This window comes from Mobula hypostoma, chromosome 11, assembly GCF_963921235.1.
Source record: "Mobula hypostoma chromosome 11, sMobHyp1.1, whole genome shotgun sequence".
Classification (NCBI taxonomy): Eukaryota; Metazoa; Chordata; class Chondrichthyes; order Myliobatiformes; family Myliobatidae; genus Mobula; species Mobula hypostoma.
Genome location: NC_086107.1, coordinates 9,968,177 through 9,971,505, shown reverse-complemented (window position 1 = coordinate 9,971,505; position 3,329 = coordinate 9,968,177). Strand labels below are relative to the sequence as shown.

The 3,329-nt window shown below is 42.5% G+C and overlaps 1 pseudogene; it reads right to left on the bottom strand.

The window, feature by feature from the left end:
• Positions 1–605: 605 nt before the first annotated feature.
• Positions 606–1,520, bottom strand: LOC134354194 (RNA transcription, translation and transport factor protein-like; annotated as a pseudogene).
• Positions 1,521–3,329: the final 1,809 nt, after the last annotated feature.

Genomic DNA, 3,329 nt, shown 5'->3' with positions numbered 1-3,329 from the left:
AATCTAAACAGTTTGATTTTATACTTTTGTCCATTTCCTTTTGTAAAGTATATATACCATCTAAAACATGATTAAGTAGACAAAATTATTATGATTATGATTATAATTATGAGGACACACTGTCCCCTTTTATTGTCATTTTAATAAGGCATGCATTAAGAAATGATAAAAATGTTTTTCCAGAACGATATCACGAAAACACACGACAAACCGACTTAAAAACTAACAAAAACCACATAATTATAACATATAGTTACAACAGTGCAAAGCAATACCGTAATTTGATAAGAACAGACCATGGCACGGTAAAAGTCTCAGAGTCTCTCGAAAGTCCCATCATCTCATGCAGATGGTAAACCTCCAGCGCCGCCAACTTGCCGATGCAGCATCCCGGAAGCCTCCGACCACAGTCTGACACTATTGTATGCACACTCTCGAACTTTGTTCCAACTTGACAATAAAGCCATCTTTTAATTTCTGATATTTTATTATTTATTTCACTTTAGTGAAGTTATCCAGACTCAAACGGTTCTTTTCCCTTTATTTGTGTCTACACTGTTTCAAAATTGCAAAGCTGTACAGAATGTCAAACTCCCACCTCCTGATCATCTTCCAATCTTTCCCAGCCTGTGGTCAGTTTTGGGATCTGCTATTATTGACTGAACAGCTACAATAGCTTCATGAATCCAGGTTTGAAGGTCTCATAGTTTTTCAATACACAGCAGTCGGAGGACTCCTGCAGCTTCATTTAGAGTGCCAGTATCAAAGCGAAGAAGATGCTTTTCTGAAGATACAGTAAAATCCTCCTTTGTACGGTTTGCTTTTGCAATGGCTTCTGGGCTTAATCTCTCTTGCACCAAAATACGAATTGCCTTCAACATTACTAAGTAGTCATCATGGCGTTGGATTTTGCAAGAGATTAGCCAATGTCATCACAGCAGCCTTAAAGTCCGGGTTGTTAACCTCCAAATTAATAAGTGGATCAGTGCCTTTAGGGGCATCATTTCTTACATTATCTGCTGTACAATTCTTGTATTTATCCGCATTATCAGAATATTCAAGTCTTACAGCCAGCCCCGGAAGCCAGTCAATATTTTCCTGTCTTTCATTTGCTTTGAATGGGTAGTTTAGTTTACATCTGCTAGGTACTTTGGCTATTCATTGTTGTGCACATTTCTAAGATTGCCTCGCTCTTCAATTTTATAATGCCTTATCTTTTGATCTTCAAGCCCCACTATTAAATTCCTAAATGCCACCTCATCTTTACAGTCAAACATGCTGCTGTTATGATATTCTAAAGCTGCTAGTTTCCTGCAAATTCTTGATTTAGTGGAGGGAGCTGGATTGAAATTTTGGAGATTTGACCTCATCATTGCAGTTATTGCAATCACCTGGCCAGCCTTTACCTTAATACCTTTCCCTTCCTCCTCCTCTTTCCCACTCTCTCCTACAGCCAGAAACTCCCAAGAGGGGATACAATTGAGACCTTTCAGAGAGCAAATGAGACTGAAATTGAACATTTCTCAGAAATAGGTAATGTATCAGCTTTGATCAGGGGTTCCTAACCTTTTCTTTAATGCTTTGCATCCCTACCATTAACCGAGTGGTCCGTGGATCCCAGGTTGGGAACCCCTGGCTTAGATCTGCATAAACCACCATTCAAACACAATATTTGGGGCAAGGGAAAATATCAGCTATGACTTTTTAAATTAACACATATCTGTTATTCATCAGCGAGGCTCTGCATACATCCTTGAATCTTCCCCTTTATCCATGTGGTAATCCCTTTCATGAACAGAGCATGATACTATTTCAGGAGCCCAGTGTCAAGCCTGTGACAGAAGTCACTTACACAACAGCTCGGTATAACCATGCTATGGTTGTAAGCCTGGGATGGAAAAGTTTTGCTGAATTGCTTGTCATTCCGTTGAATCTGGACGATTTATAGAGTGGAGTTGGCTTTATCTCCCCTGTGCTTTGAGATACTTGCTGGAGGTAGTCCAGGTCGTAGCAGCATCTGAGAGGACAGTGATCGCTGCTGCCTTGTCATTCATGGGTTTTGTGCTAGGTCTGAGGTTATTATCATCAAGTAGGTAGCAGGGATTAGTGTTCGGATGTTTCTGATTTGCTTTATAGCTGGTTGGGTACAGTATTGTGGGCCGAATGGCCTGTTCCTGTGCTGTACTGTTCTATCCCCAATGTTCTGTGTTCACCCTTATCCTCAGTTGAGCAAGGGTTGTGCTGGAACATTGAAGGTGATGGTGGACTTTCTCACTGATGACTGATTTCACCAAGTGATGGCTCCCAAAATCTGGGATGTGGTCTATATTCTCTGAGGACTGCATATGTAATCACTGTGGTATTGTAGAAAACATGGAAGCTAATTTGGACCTAGATAACAACTAGTTAATCTATTCAGTTGGTTGAAAGATGATTGAAAGCCAGAACACTGGGGAATACTCTTATAAAGAATGCCCTAGTGTTTAATGAGTAATATTAAGGGTGGACAGTGTCTATGTGGAATATTTAGCATGAAACACAGTGTCTCTGATAATACAGTGGTATCTCAGTGTTACACAGGATGATCAGCCTGTAGTTTGTGCTTAATGCTTGGGAATGGTTCTGGAAAGTTCTGCCACTGAGCTGAAGCTGATACCTACTTGTATGATACCTACTTCGGCCATATTCCACCGAGATACAACACTGGGCGGCCCAGGAGGTCATTCCTGCCATCGAATTTGCAGCTCCTCCCATGGAGGGTCAGACACCCTGAGCCAATAGGCTGGTCCTGGACTTATTTTCCATCTGGCATAGTTTGCATTTTGTTGTTTAATTGTTTGTGGTTTTTGTATTGTTATATTTATGCTCTGTTCTTGGTTGGTGCGGCTGTAACGAAACCCAATTTCCCTTGGGATCAATAAAGTATATCTATCTATCTATCTATTCACAATGACAAATCAAGATTAGTGCTGAATCTACTAGTACCTCCAGATTGCCTTAAACTTCTCCCTCTCCTCTCCCCTCTTCACCTCCTCTTCCTCCCCTCCTCTCTTCCTCCACTTCCCTCTTCCCTCCTCCCCTCTCTCTTCTCCCTTCCCTGCCACCCCTTCCCCCTCCTCTCCCTGCTCAACTCTCTCACCTCCTCTCTAGCCCCCTTCCTTCCCCACACTCCACCCCTCTCCCTCCCCTTCTCCTTATCTCCTCTTCCACCCCCTTTGCCCTCTCCCTCCCCTTCCCCATTCCCTTCTGCCTTCCCTCCCTTTCCCTTATCCCCCTTTCCCATCTCTTCTTCCTCCCCCTCTCCTCTTCCCACCCCTTCTCCCTCCCCT